The sequence below is a fragment of the Aethalodelphis obliquidens genome, unplaced genomic scaffold (assembly GCF_003676395.1).
Source record: "Aethalodelphis obliquidens isolate GAN/ISIS:26980383/991018 unplaced genomic scaffold, ASM367639v1 scaffold3, whole genome shotgun sequence".
Lineage (NCBI taxonomy): Eukaryota > Metazoa > Chordata > Mammalia > Artiodactyla > Delphinidae > Aethalodelphis > Aethalodelphis obliquidens.
The window spans coordinates 28,334,672-28,345,882 of record NW_020837947.1 but is presented as its reverse complement, the minus strand read 5'-3'; the positions used below and the strand labels follow the sequence as shown (position 1 = coordinate 28,345,882).

General features: G+C 38.6%; 1 long non-coding RNA gene across 1 annotated transcript; it reads right to left on the bottom strand.

The window, feature by feature from the left end:
• Window positions 1–3,034: 3,034 nt before the first annotated feature.
• On the bottom strand, window positions 3,035–9,305 carry LOC113608921 (uncharacterized). The gene is made up of 3 exons (XR_003428456.1): window positions 8,624–9,305; window positions 6,112–7,343; window positions 3,035–3,142 (listed from the first exon to the last, which is right to left on the bottom strand). It is a non-coding gene; the product is annotated as an uncharacterized LOC113608921 (long non-coding RNA).
• Window positions 9,306–11,211: the final 1,906 nt, after the last annotated feature.

Here is an 11,211-nt window from a genome sequence, read left to right as displayed (position 1 = left end):
TGTTAGAAGTAAGAATATATAGTGGGTATCTTGGGAAAGAGTGACTAATAGGGGGCCTAGAAGGGTGTCTTCTGGTCTGGTTTGATCTATTACTTGATTTGAGACTGTATTCACTTTGTGAAAATTAGTGGAACTGTACACTTACAGGCTTTGTACTTTTTTTCTTTTTTCTGATGTAAGCTTGACTTCAGTGAAAAGTTTACATAAAAATTACATATTTCAGGGTCTCATTCTGTAAGAATCTGCATTAGTTGGTTGGAGGTGTGGCCTGAGCGTTTGTCCTAAACCAGCCTTGAAGACTTAAGTGACCTCCCCAAGGTCACAGTATTGGCAGAGCTGACACAGAGCAATTTCTTACAGAGCAAGGTCTTACAGAGCAAGTTCTTAGAGTTCTGGGCGTGGAGTAAGTCAGCTGTGCAGAAAGAGAGCACACACAGCACCTGCCCTTGAGAATGGACTGGTAATTAGCTAAAGGAAGCCAACTTTACATTCCAGACTTTAACCTAGAGTCATATGTGCACTATCACCTGAATATTCTCATTGGCTTCTGCCACTTGGGCAGCACCCAGTTCAGAGCTTCGTAGATTTCTAGAGTTACTGGGAAGCTGCCAGGAGGCTTTCAGAGCTCAGCATGAGTGCAGTAGCCGGCTCTCCAAGCGGATGATCCCAGCATTCTTTCTAGTTCCCTGAGCCTCTTAACCTTTCTATAAGGCATTGTGGTATAGCGGACACAACCTGAAGTTTGGGTTGAAACAGACAAAACTTCACATTCTGGTTTTGCAATTTGTTGGCAAATTACTGAATTTTACCCAACTCTAATTTTTCTCATTTGTAAAAATAGGCATAAAATCTCCTCCCACTTACTTCATCCCCCGCACCCCTATGACCTGCCAAGTTTCTTTTCCTCTTTTTGTATTCAATATTCATTGAGCCAACATTTACGTGTCAAACACTATGAAGGCTTAAGGATTATCTCACTTAATCCTTGTCAGTAAGGAAGGTTCATTCATGAACCACATTTTATACATGAAGAAACTAGGAATCAGAGAACTTAAGTGACCTGTCTAAGGTCACACAGATAGTAAGAGATGGAACCAATTTCCTGCTGAAGAAATCTAACTGGGAGCCTAGCCCTTAACCTCTGCTTGGGAAGAAGACAGTGCCTGGCAGCTTTCACTGTGTCCGGCCCATGTATGATATTCAATAGATGTTAATTCTGCATTTCCTTTTTCCTCAGAGAGCTATGAATCAGAGCTGAGGCTTAACAGTCAGAAAATCTAGCTTCTAGTGGCTTGGTAAGTCACTTTTATTTCCTTACCAATATAATAACAACACTGGATTGGATAAACCTGAAATGCTTCTCCTTAAGCTAAATGAATTTGTACTCTCTACGAATGTTTGCTCCAAACAGAAAATAGGACAGAACATTTTTGTCCTAAAATTTTATGAAAATTTTGCCTCCATAATCTGAGTTTCTTTTAAAAATAGATATTAAATTGTGTACTAGCCAAACCTCTACCACACACGTACTGACCCACACTCACCTCAACCCATCCTGCAGCTCCTGTTTGACCCTTTACTCCAGGGACACCTCACTCATGGTTGCACATTCCCAAGGGTATCCTAAAATTAACTCTCAACTTGGTTTGAAAAGCAGAGTTTTTTGTTGATTTCTTCAAGCCTCTGTACCTGGACCATCCTACTAATTTGTGCGATGTGAAAGCTTATGACACAGAAGCTCTCCCACACCTGACACGGGTCCCTAAAATTCATCTACAATGGAAGAAATTATTCTCATTAAAACAATCTATGCACTTTTGACATCTTGCCAACTTGGCAGATAACGCTGAATTTTCTGCAAATTGAAAAGTGGTGATGGTGATGTAGTTGGTGGTGATGGTACTGATAAAATATAACCCTGTTTCCATATGGGATGGTTTCTTTTATAAGAAAAAGATAAAATATGGACCAGATTTGGAAACCATTAGACCAGCAAGAACATGTAGAGGGGAAGAATGGCAAATTCACAGACAAAACTAAGGATTGTTTTCCTATTACTCACTTTCCGGTCATTTGCCTACATCTAAAACCCAATTAGTATTTAAGGGAGAATGAGTTTTGTTCAAACCATTTGCGGAAGTAAAAAGGTTGATTTGAGTACTAAACCAACATTTTGCAGAATTTTAGAGTAATATTTATAATAAGTTGTTATAATTTATGGGATATACATAGAAGCATAACATTTTAAAAAACAAACCATTAAAAACCACTGTTAATTTTGGACGGCACAATAGCCACTAGGGTTGAAAGATTTAGCATTCCAGTAATAAGAGTTTGGAATTCCAAAACATAGAAAAATTGTCATTTTTATTGTTTTGCTTAGTTTGGTTTTATTCCAGGAAATTAGGAGACAGTGGGCTAGACAGTATAGATGACAAGTCATGATGTGAATGCTTCCTATGAGACAGGAAATGCTCTCAGACCCTGCACATGACCCCCAACAAAGTCTGATCTTTGTTTTCAGTACATCCCTTTGCTTCTTTTTACTTAATTCTATGTATTGTGTCCAGATGAGACAGAGAGAAAACTGCAATTATAGGATAATATGCCTGCTAAAGAAATTGCTCTTATGGCACTGAGGAATAAGTGAACACACTTCCCACTGATTTAGGAAGATATACTTGATATAAATGGAGTCACTGGCTATAGTAGCCTTTCTAAGGATTTCATCATAAACTTTTTCAGTTCCCAAATGCTAGTGATTTCAAACACACACACACACGTGTGTGTGTGTGTGTGTGTGTATCTACCTATATCTATCTCTCTCTCTATATATATATATACACACACACACGTATGATTGGTTTTCAAGTGATTTCAGATTTTTAAAAAAGGAATCACTAAACATCAGTTTTAACAATGAGTACATGTTGAATTTGTGTTCCTGAGCTATTACTATTTTGGTCATGCAGACTTTGGGAATTAATAACCCAGAATATTTCCTTTATCATTTTGACACTGATTCATGCTGTTTTTGAATCTGCCCACCTGGAAGTGTCATGAAAATTTTTCCTTAAAAAACTGGAGTTGGCTTCAGTTCAACTCTGATTCCACCCATTGTCCCAAAGGCATGCTCTTATTGCTGCAAAAAAGAAAATATATACATAATGCATTTTAAAATTATTAAATAATGCTAGCTGAAACATGCAAATTTACAGTAACATTAGTACAAAGTTATGGTAAAAATCTTTCCTCCTATAAGTACTTCTGATGAAATTATAGCAATATTATTTCAAGCTGAACCAGAAAACTGCAATAGAATATGTTTCAGCCCATTTGCTATACAACAAGTCTTTATTGCTAAAATCCCATTTTTCTTTAGTATCATTTTTAAGGCATGTATCTGGCCATCGTGTGAGGGGGTGGAATGAGAGCCGTCAGCATTTGAAAAGGGAATTGAGGTGTTGGAAGGGCCATGCTCTTTCCGAAGGCTTTAAAGAAGGACCTTTCCTCGCCTCTTCCGGCTTTTAGTAGCCCCAGGTGTCCCTTGGCTTGTACAGTATAACTCCAATCTCTGCCTCTGTCTTTACATCACCATCTTCTCCATGTTTCTGTGTCTTCACGTAGTGTTCTCTGTCTGTATGCCTTTCCCTTTTCTCAGAAGAGAGTCTTTTTGGACTAAGTGCCCACCCTACTTCACATGACCTCATCTTAACTAATTACATCTGCAACAACTGTATTCCAGATAAGGTCATTCTGAGGTGTTGGGGTTTAGGATGTCAACACATATTTTGGGGGCCCTGGGGGTACAGTTCAACCCATAACACTTGCCTTCGCAGGTGTTCTAGATGCTAGGATTACAGCATGAATATCACAAAGTTCATGCTCTCCAAGTGCAAGGAAATGGACATTAAACAAAACCCAAGAATATCAGTTAGTTATAAGGGCTACATGGACAATTATATAATAGGCACCTACTTAGACTGGGTGATCAGAAAGATCGTTGTAGGGTGACCTTTAAGCTGAGATCCCAAGGCAAGACAGAGGTAGCCATGCAAAGATGGAGAAAGAGGGTTCCAGGCAAAGGAAACCAAGGGTTCCAGGGGAGAAGAGCTAGTCCTTCTTGCACTGCTCACAGAAAAGTCTGCCAGCAGAAAGGATTTCCTTTCTTTCCATGAATTTATGTATTACTTCACAAATTATTTACTTGAGTTTGAGCTTCTAATAGGTAATTTTCTGTGAAGTTATGGACAGGTGGAATAGCAACCCAAGAAATGGAACTTTTTGTGTTCTAAAATACAGTATTCATCTTTAGTCTGAAGATGGCATATTGTTTTATGGACTAGGAGGCTATTCTTATTGTTTGACAGCTACATCCCAGATATAACTGAAATATCATTGCAAAACCTGGTAAGTCCTACTCATATCTCCTTACAAGATGTCAAATCTGATTTGCACTGATGCATTCATAAAAGACATTAGTATCACTTATAAGAGAATCATCCTCAAATTTATCTTTCCATTAGTTTGAAAAAATGTAGAAATAGTCATTTTGGTGTAATACAGCTATTTTTCATAGAAGCCACATTTTTCTAAGAACCTTTTTAAATTCTGCAGCATAGAATAGAGTGGTCTAAAGCTGGGCTCTAAATTGTTTCACCTCAAGGAAAATTGAAAACATTGTATGATAAGGAAAACCTGCAGAGAAGATTTAAAGGCTAAAGTCTTTTGCACATTTTCTATTTCAGATTTGGGTTTGCATTTTTAATACCGTTAGGAAGATTCACAGTAAAAGTGGGGCACATTGTTTCATCTCTGTTGTTTGCAGACATAAGCATATTTTACTCACTGAATTATTAACTTTTCCAAAAGCCTGTCAGTTTTTAGAAAAAGACCAAGAACTTGTAAAATAACACGTCAGAAACTGTGATTCGGAGAGAGAACAAATGTATCCAACTCCCAGAATAACCTCAGAATTGACCCAACTGAGTCTTGGATAGAAGCTTTCTAAGAATATGGTTGCTTCACAGTAACTTCCTATGAATTTTCTCAAACAAAATTTCACTAGGGCCAATGTTGCTCTTAAGATACTCAAAATTTAAAACTGCTCATCTTTTCATTCATTTCGGGGGGGAAAAGTATCTAACAAATCCTTAAAAATTAATCAAATTAGCAACACCCTTCCTATGAATAAACATTTCAAGAAATTTATAGGAGAGTTGCTCTTTTCTATTGAGTTATATTTTAAATAATTGCATTAGAAGAAAGACATTAGGAGATTCAACACAAGGTTAATTCTGCTCTATCCCTTTGGGTTCTTCTAGATTAGTCTAAACAAATTAGACCAGCATTCATTCGTTGATGGGATGCAAAAGTCAGTCATCTCTCTCCCCATCCTGCCCCACCTCCATCTATGTTCCTAGATGCGTTAGACTTAGTCATGGGGCATCTGGTGTCCTGGCCCAGGGGACAGGCACCATGAAGACTGCAGCTACTAAGCGTGATCTACCAGGGCAGCCAGAAAGGAGGTCAGTTCTTATTCAGTTGGGTTTTCTGTTGCTTCTTAAAGCACACAATGATGATTTTCAGAGGTCTGAGTGAAATGCTGGTTCCCTGGAAGAGTTAACACATGAGCTATGAATATTTTATTAATACTAGCTCATCAAATAATGAACGGAGGCTGGTAGATTCAAAGCTCACATATAAATAACTATTCAGAGTCCATTGTTTGTAGTTGCTGAGAATTAAGATCTACTCTATAGTCTCTATAAATATAATTTCAGAGATAGAAAGGTGGGAATCCAGAATATAGAGAAGGCTTTGAACTTCCTTTGACTAAGCCAGATGTAGGAAGCTATCACTTGTCTACTTTTCACATCACAATCGAAAAGAGACCGTCTTCCTTTGGTAATGGAAGTGCATTACAAGAACAGGTATCAGAGTCTGTTGGCTTTTTGCTTGGTATTCCTGTTCCTTTTGTGCCTCTCAAGTTTTGCACATTAGTAAGTAAGTGAAGACAGTACATGTAGAAAGAAAAACTTGCCCTTGAGGTAGTTTGCAGCTTCAAGGGACAGAACAAGTGTCAGCCTATGAAAGAAAAGAGCGACTCACTCAGTGTCAAAACAAATGCAGTCTGCTGTCTTAGGGGGAGCAACTTGCTGGTACAGGTGAAGGAGCACTTTTTCTTTGCGTGAGAACCACATCATCTTGGCAAGCTGTTTGAGTGAACCAGACTGCGGTGGGGAGTTTTTTCCCCAAACATTTCATTACGCCACCCTGACTTGCTACCAAAGGTTGCCTGGGCTTGTCGATACTAGTGAGTTCTGTGCATCAGTAGGGACTGAGAAATATAAAAAAAGAAGAAACTTCACAGATGTGGGTTATTTCAGAAAAGTGGAGAAGAGAAGGAGGGAGATTGTAGATCTTAGAGAAAATATTAATATTATGAGTCAGATACACCTGAGGTTTCCATATGCTTTGCAGATTCAATTTATGTGGTGAAGCGCACATCTTCTTTCTTTGTTTACTCTTCCAGATTCTCCTCTTGATCCTCCTCCAACTTGGAAACTTCTTCTGCTGGATTTTAAAGCTGTGATTTTAAAGCAGTCTGCTCTGGCCTAGGCAGATTTGTTTGATCACGATGGTTCCCTAGGCAAGGACTAGACAAAGCAGCGTAGAAAACAAGATACTTCCAGAATAAGCAACATTTTTAGTAAAGAAGACTATTTGGGGGTGAATGGACCTCGACTTCTTGAAATTGGAGCTCCACTTTGTTCAAGTTCCCCAAATAGTTATCTCTTTATTGCATTTGAGATAGAAAGTCTCATAGCTATAGTTCAGAGAAAGCGAAACACAGTAAGAGTTATCATTCCCATCATAATCCAAGTAAGTCAGTTGCAGACTCAGGAGGCGGGGGCAGTAGGGGGGAGAGGGCTGTGCTTTACATAGGCATTCCGAAATCTAAGACCTTTTTATCTGTGAAGGGGCTGACAAACTACAGCCCCCAAGTCAAACCCAGCCCAATTCTAGAAGCTAAGAAGAGCTTTTACATTTTTAAAGGGTTGTAGAAGCAGTAGCAGCAGCAACAGGAACCTTATATATCCTCAAAGCCCTAGAATATTTATTATCTGACCCTTTACAGAAGAAGTTTGATGACCCCTGACGTAAGCCTACAATTCCCTAGAGCTTTAAGTGCTTCTTCGGGTTCCTGTAAGTAACCACTCATGAGAAGAAAGAGGGTGTGGAGGATTTTGTGGGAGGTGTTAGAACAGGGCCTGGAGAAGAACTACGCACCTGGTATCTGCAATCCTTTGGGCAGAACTCAATCACGTGGCTACAGCTACCTGCAAAGGAGGGCAGGAAATACAGTCCAGCTCCTTGCCAAAGAGGAAAATAAGTCTGGTTGGTGAAAATGCCAGTGTTACAAGGCACACAAGATTAACTGCTTGAAAAATTAAATAGGCAGTTGTTGAAGAGTTTAGGAAAAGGCTAGAACACTTCAGACCGAGGTTATGAGGTTATCATGGTGGTTTCCCAGAAGAGGTCAAACTGTGATGGCCAATCATCAAGAGGGTGGGAAATATAGGTAACTGGAAAGAGATCATCAAAGCACAAGGGTGGAAAATGTAAGGCTTGCACAGGGAATCATATTTCACAAGGAAAGAAGCTTCACAGGGAAGTTCTAGGAAATACTCTTTAGAAAGACTGGGTTCCACTGGCAAAAGGCCTTGAGTGTCAGGCCATGGCAGGCAGTATATATGGGGGCCGACTTTTAAAAATCATCCAACCAGTGATTTTTTTTTCCTGATTTTTAATTTATTTGTTTATTTTTGCTCTATGGCTGCATTGTCTACGAGTCTGGAAACGCTGCATCTTGAGTTTCTTCACAGATTTCTCTAGGTGAAGGCTACCTTCAGAAGATAGGAGTGCTGGGATTTCAAGAAACAAAATGAAATGATAAAAATTGACCCATCTCTTTAAAAAAAGTCAAATTTGTAAATTATACATTTATAAGAGTATATGATAACATTTATGGTCAGTTTAAAGAATAATAATAAAATTAACACTCAGGCATGCACCATCAACATAAGTAATAACAGAATATTGTCCATATTTGGGACACCCCCCCTTACCCCCCCATGCCTCCTTGATCACATCTCCCTCTCTCTATTGCCCCCTTCCAAGAAACAATAATTCTGCATTTTATATTAGTTGTTCCTTGCTATTCTTTATAGTTTTACCACTTACATATGGATCTCTATAAATAAATTATTTAATTTTACCTATTTTTGACCTTTGTACAGATGGAATCATATTAAACATATTCTTCTGTGACTTGTTTTTCTTAATATTACATTTTTAAGATTCATGCAAGATTCTACTGTATGTTATCCATTCTACCCTAGATGGTCATTCCTGTTTCTTTTTAAATTGGAGAAAAATCTATCTCTTCCAAAGAAGACATTAAAATGAATACTAACAAAACAGAACAAAATAAAACAAAAATCAGGAAATAAGATGCTAGTGAAGGATGCATTGCTCTTTGTTTGTAGAACATTTGAAAAGTCCAGTGTATCTCTCCTTGGGACTCCTTTTTCTTACAAGAGTATAAAGTTTGGCTTACCATGTTTTAACTTGATTTGCTGTGACATTTATCTGTACTCTTTTTGGTGGTTTGTTTTTTCGAAGCACCAGTTCCTGAATGTGATTGAAGGGCTGTGGCTACTTTAAAACTGCCTCTGTCCCCTGGTCTTCACCCTGCCAGTTAAGGACATTCAAGGCACTTTTGTGCTACCAGGTCTCAGATTCTACTTCAGGACATTTTTTGCATGGGCCTTTTTGAGAGAATTTCCTTGCAAACCTCAGGCCTTTGACAACACGTGACTTGGCTTTTATAATCCAGTTCTTCCAGATATAATGTAAGTCTGACAGTGATAATTTTATGTTAGTCATCTTCATTGTTAGACTTTTGTCCTTGAGTCTACGAATGATTCAATTTCATAAATGAAATAAGCCCTGTCTCCTTCACATCTTGAGGCTGGCTCAGAGAATGCTTCTAAGCTCCAGCTGATACATCTATTTACCCATCCACCCCAGAAAGCTTGGAAATCCTGAATCGGAACCCGGGGAATGTCTACATACAGTCCCATAAGAGAATCTCAGCTGCTCAGTTCTCACTGTCTAATGGAGTTTTCAAGAATATAAACAACCGGGCTTCCCTGGTGGCCCAGTGGTTGAGAGTCCGCCTGCCGATGCAGGGGACACGGGTTCGTGCCCCGGTCCGGGAAGATCGCATATGTCGTGGAGCGGCTGAGCCCGTGGGCCATGGCCGCTGAGCCTGCACATCCGGAGCCTGTGATCTGCAATGGGAGAGACCACAACAGTGAGAGGCCCGTGTACCGCCAAAAAAAAAAATATATATATATATATATATATATATATATATAAAACCACCTAATTTCTTCCCATAGAAAGAGACAAGAAAATCTTTCTGAGTGGTGGGACAGTTTACTTCTCAAACGTTTCTTTAAGTTTCTTTTCCTTTTGGTTTTATGTTTCACAGTCAGGTTTCAATTCTGAATAATTAGCATATGTTTGCCTCATGAGAACAACCTGAGTTGCAAAACTCATTTTTAATCTTCTCTGCTTAAAGCAATCAGGTCCATAAATTATACATCTGTTACCTGATATGCATTTTCTAATAGTCTAAAGCCATCCCACGTGAATATTCATTTTCACATTAAAGGTAGAAAAAGCCTGGAAGCCTAATTTTCTGGGGTTTTTTTTCTTTTTTCCTTTTGCCAAGAGGCAGATACTCTTCTTTTGAAAATCCTATTTATTCCTGATGGGAAGTTTTATTTCTATCTTCAGATACATTATTTTAGATTTGTGTAATCAGTTCAGCAAACTGCTTCTTAAAGTAATAAATAAATAACAAATTAAACTTGCAGTTAGAGTTTACTAAAAATATAGGTTGCTATAATTTTGTTGGTGATAGAAGTACAGAAGTAGAAATGATTAATGATGATTACTAATTACACAGCTGCATTCAGAGAACACAAGTCTATAGAACCATGGATTTAAAGTTAAATAAGGGCTTCATCCTAGGAAAAACCATTGTAGACAGTGTCTAAATGTAGCTCATTTCTAGTCTGTACTTAATCACCCCCATCACCTGCCATCACTTCACTTAACAAAGAAAACCAGAAAAATAGAACACTAAAATGACCATCTCATTCTTCTTCCCGAGTTGTTTTGTTGACTGTTAATTTGTGTTTAAAAAGCACCATCAATGTGAGAAATTATCAGGTATTAATAATAGTGAAGAGGCAATTCTCACTTCTTTCTTTCCTAAATTTTGGATAATCTGTCCTGGCGTTTCATATTAAAAATGGCTGGGACTTCCCTGGTGGCACAGTGGTTAAGAATCTGCCTGCCAATGCAGGGGACACAGGTTCAATCCCTGGCCTGGGAAGATCCCACATGCCGTGGAGCGACTAAGCCCGTGCGCCACAACTTCTGAGCCTGCGCGCCACAACTACTGAAGCCTGGGTGCCTAGAGCCCATGGTCTACAACAAGAGAAGCCACCCAATGAGAAGCCCTCACATCGCAACGAACAGTAGTCCCCGGAAGAGTAGCCCCTGCTCACCGCAACTAGAGAAAGTCAGAAAGCCCACGTGCAGCAACGAAGACCCAACACAGCCAAAAAATAAATAAAAATTTTTTTAAGAAAAGGGCTTATTGGTGAGGCTAGTGAAAATCTCTATAAAATAAAATCACTATATATTTGACTTATAGACAGAAGATGTGGGTTTGATCACTTCATCTGTAGCTTAAAATAAGAAAAGCTACAAAGTAGCTCTCACATTTTTTTTAACTGTTAACTTTTTTTTTGATGAGCACAAAAGTCACATTTTTCCTTTTCTGTTCTTCACTCCTGTAGAAAAATCATTATTTTAGGAGAAACAATTTTGCAAATAAAGCAACAGAGATCCAGAGAGGTTATGTGAAATTGTAATATCTCGAACTTAGTTCTCTTACACCCCAGTCATGTGTTACTTTCAGTACTCAATCAATGACCAAAAACAAAAAAGACAAAAGTGTGTGTGGGGGGAGTGAAATGGAGATAGAAAAAGGAGATAGAGAGACATAGGGAGAAAAAGAAAGGGAGAGAGAAAAGAAGAGAGGAGAGAGTAGAAGAAGATGATATT